Raw genomic sequence first — 12,334 nt, 5'->3', positions numbered from 1 at the left:
GAAATTATAGCTGATTAACAAGAGTGTAGAAGAACCTAACCCTGTTTTTAAGCCTAAAACAGATATGTCCTTTGTAAAGAAAATATGAGTTTATAGTTTAGGGTTTGCTTTTTACTGAATTGATGCAATTTGCAAATTGACTGAATTTGGAACAAATAGTTTCCAAAGTTCAGTAGGCCAATCAATCTTCTAAAACAATGAATTACACTGTAGAGGTGTTGGGTCACATGTGTTGAGAAATGTCATGCTTGCATCATTTCTTTAAACACAGAAGGTGGGTAGTATTATTGTGTAAAATGTGACCAAACTGTTCACATTCTAAACCCTTCTGTCCATCTGTGGAATCATACACTGTCAAAACTAGGAAACCTCAAACAACTGCTGTTGCACCAAATACCTTGCTTTTCATATCTAAACTAACCGCATGATTTCAAGAGTGAGTGTGTTTCGGATACAACAGTTTGGTAACCAAGAAATTAATGTTGCATAATTAACTCCATTGCAACTGGTTTGAAAAATATTACAAGAGATTTGAGAGTTCCTGCTTGTACATTTTTCCCAAATTAATTTGGATTCAATAACTACACATTTAACTAAACATGTATGTTAGCAACAGCCAAAAATCTATTAGTCATGGCATTTTATTATCTGATGTTTAAAAAACAAATAAAGTATCAGTTCATCACGAAGGACGTACACTTATTTGTTTACACTTATTTTGCTCTTCCAGACTCCAATGAGCTGGAGATTCCAGTGTTTAGATTCTTCAAAATACAGCTACTGGATCCATTTGATGAGATGAAAGAGATTACAACTGCATTAAGCCCTGTAGTTTTACCACGAAACCTGCACGTAAAAGCATCAGAAAGAATCACAACATTAATATTTGTTGAAATAATGGCAAATTAGATTTAAGAAGAAAAAAGAAAAGAAAACATTCGTAACAGATTATACAGATGAAAGATATGAAACCAGAGACAAAAGAACAACTGAAATTATTTTCCAATATATGTATTAAGTTACAAAATAATTTGTATTACAAACTAATAAATACTAACTTAATATTATATAATTATATCACAAGTGTTTACTCGCTGGTATTTCATCAGGTTTGTGTGTGACGTGAGGGAATTTCACACCTGTTCCCCTTCAGACAACATGTCAGCATGTCTACAGTACTTCTGGCCATATCAGTAAAGATCGTATAGATATGGTATCTGTATAAAACCAATACCTGTGGCTGTAGCATTGCACTGGCTTTGAAAATCTAAGGTAAGAGAGCGGGGTTTTTTTCCCTCTCTCTGTTTAAAGAAATGTATATTTCATCAAGTTGTAACATTGTTTGAGCATTAGTTGAGGAAAGATACTTGTTTATAATGATCATACAGTATGTGATTCTAATGTAGATCAGAAATCTATAAGTAGTTATGTTGAATATCATTGTTATGGTGACATATTGAGCCCTGTGATGGACTGGCCACATCTCCAGGGTGTTTTCCTGCCTTTGCCTAGTGACTATATAGAATAAGAGGGTAGAAAATGGATGGATATTATGAAATGTTGATAAGTATTAGTAAAAGATCTGAAGTTTACCTTCATTTGAGGCACTCTGCCTAAACAGCTGTGCCTTGGTTCTTTCTACAGGTCTTTGGTCAACATATTTGTGACCAGGGTGACTTGGCCTGCTGGCCCTGCTTCTCGTCTTCTCTGTTAGAGCTGAGGAGATGGTAAGACTTTTATATCAGTAGGTTGTAAATAATGCATGCAAAATCATTGCATTATGCATTATGCACACACCTCTCTGATACTAATAATTGTTAGAATTAGGAATGTAAAATGATGAGTTTGACTTGAGGAAATGTTTCTTTTTCATGTCCATTTTGTGTGCGGTGTTCTGGCATAACTCACATGTAGCCTGGTAAGTCAAATACTCCAGCAGCTTTGACTTTACATAGTCTATGAGACTGTAAGAAATGAAACAATTTAGCAAAGGCTAACTGTTTCTGCATTATGAACTGATTGAAGTAATGGTTCATTAGTGAATGTGTTGATGTATTTTTATAATAGTTGTTGAGGACAAGTCTGCTCAGCTGTCTGTGTCTGAACTGCTGCACAGAGCCAACAGAGGCATCAGTACGTTCTCACCACATACTCACCAATACACATCAATGTGCTGCACCTGTTCTTTACTAAATGATACCAAATGAACTGTTTATGTGTTAGTTCCTGTACCTGATGAGCCCAAGCTATCGGATGACATTGCTGTAAATGAGAGAAATGCTGATCCCTGCACCTCCCGTGGCTGCCTCTGGCCTAAATACAGTGACGGCAAGATTTATGTGCCTTACGTCATCGCCAACCACTATTGTAAGCCACTAGTATTATGATTTATGTTTTCATTTATAGCCCAAAGAGAATAAAGAATAGGACAGACTCTTTACTCTGCCTGATTTTAGGGTAGAGCCTAACACTCAAGTCTTATTATTAGTGCCAAAGCATGTGATTGTGAAACAAAGTAAATGTTTCCATAGCAACCTCTGACCTTTGCCCTTTCAGCCTCCCGTGAGCTGGAGATCATCAAGCGTGGTCTGGACTCTTTCTCCTACAGCACGTGTATCCGCTTCTTCCCCCGCAGCAATTAGAGAGACTATATCAGCATTGAGTCTCGCAGTGGGTATGAAGCAGAAACAAACTAGAGAATAGATTATAGTGGAAGTCAGAATGAACATTTCACATTATTGTAAAAACAAACAAAAAAACACAAAAAGACAGGTAGAAGCCTCAGAATGAGAATCACACTTACATTTAGAGCGATGATAATGAAAATACATATGTGATCAAGAGATGGATTCTGTTGTTTTACAGATGCTACTCATATGTTGGCCGTCAAGGTTACAGCCAGACTGTGTCTCTGGCCCGTAATGGCTGTCTTTACCACAGCACTGTGCAGCATGAGCTTCTCCACGCTCTTGGCTTCAACCATGAACAGACCCGCAGTGACCATGACAATCACATCCAAGTCATCTGGGAGAACATCAGTGATGGTACACTGTTAATTACAAATCTATTTAGCGATCAGTCCAGTACTTTAATGCACATTTACTACACTAAATGTTTTATTTGCTCATTAGACATGAAGTACAACTTCAACAAAATCAACACCCTAAACCAGGGAACTCCCTATGACTACAGCTCTGTGATGCAGTACGAGAGGTGAGCGAGTCCTGTATACGGAGATGTGGTTTCTCTGTGTGTAAGACTGTCATGTAATTGCATCTGTCTCTTGCTCTGTCAGATATGCTTTACCCAAGAATGGCCGCTCCACTATGATTCCCATTCCTAACAATAATGCTGCGCTGGGTACATCTACTGAGATGAGCCAGAATGACATCATCAGAATCAACTGGCTCTACCAGTGCTGTGAGTGACACATTACTACCTAGGCCCCACTATTTAGCACATGATGTATAGATAAGGTATGGCTAAGTGATTGAATGATTGCATACATTATGATTGCATTGCCTAGCAAATCTGTCATGATATATTACGAAAAAAAAAAAAAATTTAGCACAAAAATAAGTAAGGGAACTTTAAACTGACTTTAGTGATTTCCCTGTCTTTTAGGAGCAGTGAAATTGCTTTCCTCACCCTGAAATGCAGCTCAGAGAAAGCAATTTACTAAAGATCCAAAGTCTCATGAATGTTGTTGACTACTGTTCACATAAAAAGTATTTGAGTGAGTTTCTGTGAAGAAATGCATCATTCATACTGTTTTTGAATAATAAATTATATTAAACAGAAAACAAATGCAAATTTTATTAAATTTGTAAATTATTTTATTTCACTTACAGATCATTACAGTAAAATAAAACCATTTAGGTTGATATGTAATAAAGTTTCTTCACCCTTCACAACTACGGGTTTGACTCTTCCCTAAACAAACAAAACCTGTAGACTGTATATCTTAAAATGGGGATCCAGAACAATGCTATATAATATCAGATATTGTAAAACTGCATAGAACAATGTAAAAGCATAATTAAATTTAATTGGGCCCCTAATATGAACAAATATAACAATAACAAATTATTTTTAATAGATTTTTTAAGTAACACATTCAGTCATCTACGCCTCTCCCCACCCATCAAAACTCACTGGTTGATATTTGTATTCTCCTGTCAAAGTTTTTCGATAATCATATGAGCAGAGGCAAATAAAATTAAGATTTCACACAATACCATTCGATACTGGCTGTTTTAACAGCGGTCTCATCTGATATTCAGCCACTTGATCACTTTTTGTATTGACATTGATTGTAACATATAAAGGTGAATTCTCTGTACAGTTTCCATGATAAAATTGAGATTTCACTCTGTGTTGGGGTCTTCTGCATTTAACTTATAAAAGGAAAGTAAAATGAAAATACATGTGACATTATGGCTTTGAACACGATACTATATTGCTATATGAAAACAAAAGAGACAACAGCAGAATCACTGATAGGACAAGCCAAATTTCTTTTCAGACCTGAGATTTTGGCATGCATACCTTAATGTTAAATTCTACTGACTAAAATGGTTTGTGCTTAAAAACTATAGACGTAAGTCACATCTTTGCTGTTAATTTGATAGAATCGATCTTGGCGCAATTCATCAATGGCTGCTATGCTGTTCCCTTTCGAACGGTTGCATTAATTACAGGGACACTTTGGGGGATGAAATACACATGCCTCTACACATGCCTGGCCACCTGGTGAGAGAGCACCAAAGTTATGGTAAACATTAACAGATGTGCCAAACACCCAAGGGGCGAAAGCGGAACATCGAGATAAAAGTTTTTCTCCTGCTAGATCCCGCCGATCACTCAAGCTCGAGCACAACGCCAGTTTCCACCATTCCTCAGCAGTAACGGGACCCATGCCGTGAGGTGCCTGTCCCATGAGAATAGGGACTGGTGAGAGTGGAGCTTCCTTATTGAAAACTTTTCACAATGAGTGCATTCAGTACCCTTGAGCACTGAACGTGTGTGCTCCTTGCTGAGACACATAACACAAAGGTCATGTGTGTCCTCAGGTGTCAAATATTAACGGCTTCTGAAGACAAATTGCAGATGACGTGCATTACAGGTGCCCCTTTATACTCCGGGGATTCGTTAATGATGTCACAGGGTGTGTGGTCCAATCAATTGAAAGTGTTTTCACACATGCTTCAGACACCGGTCATGCTGATGGCATTCCTCAAAAAAAGCGTCCCCTAGGGGACACAGTGCTGAGTACCCTAGAAGGGAAACATTTATATTATTTTGCACTTTTTACGTTTTTTTCCTAGTTTCTGCATGTTCTAATGGTTGATATTGTTTCAAATCATGAAACAGGTTTGTGTTGCCTATTTTTGATGATGCGTTGTCACGATTGGTAAACCGTGATCTCTGGGTTTTGCACTTTGTGGGTGAAGTCTGTGTGTTATGGGTCAGCACTGATTAGTTTGTGGACGTCTCCATTAATTGTCATCAGCAACAGCTGTCACTCATTACTCATCCCTATATATTGGCTTGTCTAGCGTCTTGTGTTCGTGAGAGCGTTGTTTCATGTTTATGACCTATGCTTTGCTTTCTTGTGTGTTTCTGCATTGGATGTCCGTCTCTCCCCTGAACCCCGTCCACTCTACGCAACCCACCACCAAGCAACACTACTTACCTTTGGCTTGCTTCCCCGCAGTTCCTGTGTCACCCTCTCCTGCTGCCTACTCACCTCCGCCTTCCGGATTCGTCACTCATCACCACCATCTTGGACTGTGCATTCCTCCCAGCATTGTTTGTGTCTCAAGTACTGTCTGTATCATTGTCTTCATTAAATATCATTAATCTCGCATTTGCTTCCTGCCACTCCTTCACCCAGTCGTTACAGAACGCTCTCACGAAACATGGAAGCAGCGAGCACCACTTCACTGTCTGAATTCATTCACCACAGCATCAACCACATGGATCAGCAGCAGGAGAGCATCGTGAACACCGGACGCGCGATCCAAGCGCTGGTGACACAGGTGTCCAAGCTCACCCAGCGGATTCATCAACTCACCTCTCCCACTGCGCCCACCGCACCGCCTGCGCCGCCCGTCCCCCGGGAGACCTCCCAGGACCACTTCCGGCCAGAGCCGCAACTTCCGGCGCCAGAGAGTTACTCCGGTGAGCCAAACTTTTGCAAGACTTTCCTTAACAAATGTTCCATGCATTTTGCACTGCAGCCCTGCACCTTCGCGACAGAGGAGTCCAAGGTTGCGTTTGCTCTTACCCTACTCTCTGGCAGGGCCACCTTATGGGGGACGGCGGTGTGGGAGAATCAACATCCGTGTTGCGCCTCGTTCCACGCCCTCTCGTTTTCAAGAGATGAAACGGGTGTTCGATCGAGCCGCGGCCGGCAGGGAAGCCGCTCACCAGCTCTCGGACTTCAAACAAGGAGAATCATCGGTGGCGGACTATTCCATTCAGTTCCGCACCCTGGCGGCCGCGTGCCAGTGGAATGAGGCGGCGCAGTGGGATCGATTCCTGCATGGGCTGGCCGACCGTGTTCAGAAGGAGATCTACCTCCTCGAGCTGTTCAATGGCCTAATCGACCTGGCACTCTGGGTGGACGCTCGGATTAACCACCTGGGTAGTCAAGTCAGTCCTACACGGCATTACGTCTCTCTGGAAATGGGCCGCTCGAGTCGATAGAACATGGTCGGTCCCGTCGACGATCACGAACCCATGCAGGTGAGTAGAGCTCGGCTTTCCCGGAGGGAGAGAGAGCGGCGGAGGTCCCAAGGACTATGCTTACATTGCGGTGGCTCGGAACATTCCATCCATTCCTGCCCGGGAAAAAGAGCCAGCCCGGTAGTAAGTTTGAGGCTACTATCGGGTGGGATCTCCGCCGGGAAGTCCTCAACCACATCATCAACTCTCCTTCCGGTGAAACTGCGGTGGGAGAACCACACTCACGACTGTCACGCCCTTCTAGACTCTGGGGCCGAAGGTAATTTCATTGACTCTCTCCTTGCACGTCACTTGAACCTTCCAGTCCTTACTGTGTCTCATCCCATCCATGTCACCACACTCAATGGCCAGGAACTGCCACACGTCACCCACTACACTGAACCCATAACTCTTCTCACCTCAGGCAACCACAGTGAAACCATATCCTTTTACCTCATGGACTCCCCTGTAGCTCCCATTGTTTTAGGTCACCCCTGGTTAATCAAAGATAATCCACGAGTGGATTGGGGTTCCAACACAGTCACCTTGTGGAGTGAAAGTTGTCATGAGTCTTGTCTGGTTTCTGCTTGTCCTGTTGTGCCTGTTTCTGTCTTTCAGAAAGAGACCATGGTGTTATCAAACGTGCCCGCAGAGTACTTGGACCTGAAGGAGGTGTTCAGTAAGTCCCGTGCTGCTTCTCTTCCTCCGCATCGTCCCTATGACTGTGCTATAGATTTAGTGCCAGGTAAGTCTCTGCCTAAAGGCAAGCTTTACTCTCTTTCTATTCCGGAGAGGGAGGCCATGGAGAAATACATTTCTGATTCCTTGGCATCGAGGTTCATCCGCCCTTCCTCTTCTCCAGCGGGGGCAGGATTCTTTTTTGTGGGTAAGAAGGATGGTTCTCTGCGACCTTGTATTGACTAACGAGAGCTGAACAACATCACGATAAAGAACACCTATCCGTTACCGTTGATGTCTTCAGCTTTCGAGAGGTTACAGGGAGCATCCGTATTCACAAAATTGGATTTACGTAACGCTTATCATTTGGTCCGCATCAGGAAGGGGGCCGTCAAATTAGCTTTAGAGGAGTGGCGTCACTGGTTGGAAGGGTCAGGGGTACCTTTCATTGTTTGGACCGATCACAAGAATTTAGAGTACATTAGAACTGCCAAAAGACTCAATTCCAGGCAGGCTCGGTGGGCACTTTTTTTCGGTCATTTTGATTTTACTCTGTCGTACCGCCCGGGTTCCAAAAATGTCAAACCCGATTCTTTGTCACGTCTTTTTTATCCCTCCGCCCGCCCGGTGACTTCGGAGTGTATTTTACCTGAGAAAATAGTCGTCTCAGCACTCGTATGGGAGGTCGAATCGAAGGTCAAGACGGCCTTAGAAGGGGTAACACCTCCGTCCGGTTGCCCACCGAATCGTTTATTTGTGCCGGAAGAGTTACGGTCCGAAGTCATTCAGTGGGGTCACTGCTCTAACGTTGCTTGTCATCCAGGGATAAGCCGAACCAAGGGGTTAGTTAAACAATGATTCTGGTGGCCACTTATGGCTCGTGACGTCCACGATTTTTTTTTGGCTCGCTCAGTTTGCGCCAGTGGTAAGTCATCTAACCGACCTCCTGATGGGCTCCTTCAACCGCTGTCTGTCCCTTCGAGACCCTGGTCCCACATCGCACTAGATTTTGTTACCGCCCTCTAATGGCATGATGGTCATTTTGACCGTAGTGGACCGGTTCTCGAAGGCGGCACATTTCATTCCCTTGCCCAAATTACCTACAGCCAAGGAGACAGCGGTCACTGTCCTAGATCACGTCTTTTGGTTACATGGCCTCACGGTAGACGTGGTTTCTGACAGGGGATCCCAATTCATATCCAAATTTTGGAAGGAATTTTGTAAATTGCTAGGAGCGACGGTTACTCTGTCTTCAGGTTATCATCCCCAGAGTTACGGGCAGTCTCAGCGAGACAACCAAGATTTAGAGAGAACGTTACGATGTTTGGTCTCCAAGAATCCTTCTTTCTGGAGCCAACAACTCTCTATGGTGGAGTACGCTCACAATTCGTTACCAGTGTCAGCCACGTGCCTCTCTCTGTTTCAGTGCAGCGTAGGTTACCAGCCACTAGCTTTTCCTAGTCTGGAATCTGAAGTCGTGGTCCCCTCTGCTCACGCATTTGTCCAGAGGTGCCACCGCACCTGGACCAGTGGCACCAGTGGCGAGACTCTGCTCCGGATGAGGGAGCGCACTAAGGCCAAGGCCGATCGCCACCGGTCAAAGCCTCCTGTTTACGTCGTGGGTCAAAAAGTATGGCTTTCTACTAACAATATTCCCCTCCGTTCCGTTTCTAACAAATTAGCTCCCAAATTCATTGGATCGTTTACTGTCACCAAGATCATTAGTCCGGTGACAGTCCGCCTCAAGCTATCTCCAGCGTACAGGATATCTCCAGCGTACAGGATAATACATCCCGCCTTCCATGTGTCCAAAATTAAACCCGTGGTTTATTCAAGTATTAATCCGCCTACCCCGGTTCCCCCGCCCGGTAGGTAGGCATTTCTGGGAACTCCAGGAGGCGTTCTTAGAGGGGGTTGGGGGGGGTACTGTCACGGTTGGTAAACCGTGATCTCTGGGTTTTGCACTTTGTGGGTGAAGTCTGTGTGTTACGGGTCAGCACTGATTAGATTGTGGGTGTCTCCGTCAATTCTCATCAGCAACAGCTGTCACTCATTACTCATCCCTATATATTGGCTTGTCTAGCGTCTTGTGTTCGTGAGAGCGTTGTTTCATGTTTATGACCTATGCTTTGCTTTCTTGTGTGTTTCTGCGTTAGATGTCCGTCTCTCCCCTGAACCCCGTCCACTCTACGCAACCCACCACCAAGCAACACTACTTACCTTTGGCTCGCTTCCCTGCAGTTCCTGTGTCCCCCTCTACTGCTGCCTACTCACCTCCGCCTTCCGGATTCGTCACTCATCACCACCATCTTGGACTGTGCATTCCTCCCAGCGTTGTTTGTGTCTCAAGTACTGTCTGTATCATTGTCTTCATTAAATATCATTAATCTCGCACTTGCTTCCTGCCACTCCTTCACCCAGTCGTTACATGTGTATCTTCCACACAGTTTGCAGTGCAGGCTGCAATATCAATAATATAACTTTTTTGTCTCTTAGAAATGATCTGGACATTTTTTTTTTTTTGCTTCCATGTCCTGTACCTGTATTTTCAAGACAGAAGAAGCTAACCAACAGTCAACCATATCTGTGTCACCTAGAAGAGCATCATAGAAGGTATATGTTCATATCTTACCACAAACTACTCAACCTTTTGTTTCTTTCGATATATGTGAGTTCTGTACAATAAAAGATTTCACTAGACTTCACTAGATTTCTAAAGCATCCTTTTATTTCAGAAATCACCAACTTTAATTATTTCTATATATTGAGACAAGACAGTTAATTGAACAATTGTGGTGTGATGTGAAATTTGAAAGTGGATGTGATATCTGGATTTGCTCTTTCCATCAGAGAGCATTTGACATTTATTCACCATTAATACATCCATTTTCTTGTGTTTATAAAAAAAACCTTACCGACACTGATGCCTGTCCTTTTGATGACACCCTGTGGACTGGTTTGCTATTTTCCCAGCAAGATTATCTTCGTTTGATCTGACAGCATTTTCATGTAGTCAACATAAATATGCTCCAATACACAGTTCTCATATTTAAAATTTTGAGTGATCTTATCACTACAGTACTTATACAGCTTGTGAAAAATATTTTGTGGAGAAAACTATTCACTAAAATCCACCATAGTATTTTGAGACATGTCTTGTTAAAGTTCACACACCATCTGATTTCTGTGTTTAGATTCTGTTTAGATGGTGTTTCATCAAAAGAGCTCTCAAAAGAGGAGAACCGTGTTTAACACTGGGTTCAAATTGGCTTAGTTATGAAGAAATGGAAGAAAATGACATGTTTAAATTACGTCGACATTACCGTGACCTACTGAATAAGGTGACGCCATCACAGCGTCTTGAGCAGAACCACTTTATGAGCAAACATATGGAAAGAAGCTAACAAATATATCTACAAAGTATGATAATTCTTTATTTTGCAGTGAAATTTTAGTTTTAGTCCTCAAGTGTAGTGATTCTTTTGTTGTTGTTTTAGATTTCAGAAAATGACCACTGAATGTAGGATGAGATTCTGTCTGTTTCGGGAAAGAAATGTACAGTTCCCTCTCTCCTGGCAGAGGGTGTGAAACAAATGCACGCGGGGGATGCATGAGGTGGTATGTGGCAGACTGCTGGTCTCTTAGCAACAGCACACGTACAGGAGAGATGAGAGATGAATTCTCTCTTCAAAGTAATATATCTTACATTTACTGATGTGATGATATCACATTTAAAAAGAGATATAATGCTGGTAGTAAAAGAGGGATCTCCTCGTCTAAACTCAGATCACATATACAAGTGCTAAGCAGCTGACCTATAACCCCAATTTTATGAACAGCAACTGTCAAATTTTAATCAAAGCAAAAGATACTCCATGTTTGAGTGATATTGTGACACGGAAGGTTCTTGATCCCTGTTTAATGACATTGTAAAAAGGATAGTTCACACAAAAGTAAAAGTCCTGTCAACATGCCTGTATTATTTTCTGTGGAACAAAAAAGATGATATTTTGAAGAAATCCTGTTTTGTTACCATGTATGAACACTTAAAACTCTTTGAGGAATTTCTCAAAATATATTCTGTTCCGTAGAAGAAGAAAGTCATACAGATTTGGAATGACAGTACACGATAAGTACACGATGACTAGATTTTCATTTTGGGGTGAACTATACCTGCAGAGTGTACGAGGTAAAGGAACTCTTCGCTATGAAATCATACGCTAGGCTGAATTGTTACTGTACACATTTCATTTAATAAAGATGGAATAATTATTCTTCCTGTTAATGAGTGTGGAAATAAATTGAGAAGCGGGATAATGTAATGCTTTGATTTGTAAATGAGTAATGAACAAATTACCCACAAAAATAGGTCAGATGATAAAATGTGTGCACACAGAATTTCATGACCCATTTACTCTCACCTACCAGACAATTAAAGAACACACACACACACACACACACACAAACACACACACACACACGACATATTTTTACAGAGAGCACATTCTCTTTTTCATTAGCTTCTCCTTAAATAGATCAAATATCACAGAATATCATTTGTGGTTCCCACATTATCCTCTGCAGTGTCTACAGCAGCTCCTCCTAGACGTCAGTGTGTTCCAGTTCATCCAGTACTGTCCCTCTTCCTCCCCCATCTGCTCCTCAGGAGGTGAGAATGGGTTTGAGAAGTCCCCCTGGGGACTGGATCAGCTACCTCTCTCTCTATTATCTTTTGCGCACACTCGTTCTCTCCCTCTGTCTCTCACTCAGTGAGAACACAAGATCAAGACTCAAACAAATGCTCATAACAATCACAAGTCCCATAAGTCTTCTTCTCTATTAATTTCCATTTGGCTAGGAAGCTGTTGTTTCGATTTTTTTGGAGGGCCCTTTTTTTAGTCCTCCCCGTGAACACATCAATGAGATT

At 42.3% G+C, this 12,334-nt stretch overlaps 1 pseudogene; it reads left to right on the top strand.

The window, feature by feature from the left end:
• Positions 1 to 1,376: 1,376 nt before the first annotated feature.
• On the top strand, positions 1,377 to 3,428 carry LOC132098775 (low choriolytic enzyme-like; annotated as a pseudogene).
• The last annotated feature ends 8,906 nt before the right edge of the window (positions 3,429 to 12,334 follow it).

This window comes from Carassius carassius, chromosome 2, assembly GCF_963082965.1.
Source record: "Carassius carassius chromosome 2, fCarCar2.1, whole genome shotgun sequence".
NCBI lineage: Eukaryota > Metazoa > Chordata > Actinopteri > Cypriniformes > Cyprinidae > Carassius > Carassius carassius.
The sequence above is the reverse complement of the archived record's forward strand: the minus strand, read 5'-3'. Positions and strand labels throughout refer to the sequence as shown.